The sequence below is a fragment of the Cynara cardunculus genome, assembly GCF_001531365.2.
Source record: "Cynara cardunculus var. scolymus isolate 2C chromosome LG 11, CcrdV1, whole genome shotgun sequence".
In the NCBI taxonomy this organism is placed as follows: domain Eukaryota; kingdom Viridiplantae; phylum Streptophyta; class Magnoliopsida; order Asterales; family Asteraceae; genus Cynara; species Cynara cardunculus.
Genome location: NC_037538.1, coordinates 8,010,457 through 8,010,918, shown reverse-complemented (window position 1 = coordinate 8,010,918; position 462 = coordinate 8,010,457).

Below are 462 nucleotides of genomic sequence, written 5' to 3'. Positions count from 1 at the left end.
TGCAGTTAGTTACACAAATTCAGTTATGTGATGAAATCGGATAGGGATGAAATTGTTTAGGGATGAACGGGTTTAAAAGTTTTAAGAGTTTAAGAGTTTTTAAGAGTTTTAGCCAAATGCTTTATAATATAGTATAGATAACCGGTTAAACTATTCATGATTTATAACTAATTAAATATCAATTTATCTATCTCTGAAATATAAGATAATAAATGTAATACCGATTAAAACAACACATACATATTTTGAGTGTATATGTTATTAGAATTTTCTCATAATAAATTAAAATCACTGGTTTGACTTCAGCTTACAAGTCTCGTAAGTAAGGTTCCTGATTGGTCAAAAACATTTTCCCAGCATTTTTATTTATAAATCAGGTTTTTTTTTTTTCAAGACACTCCATTTTTTGGGATAGATAATAGGTCCATTTTTTTATTAAGTTCGATTTTCAAGATTTATATA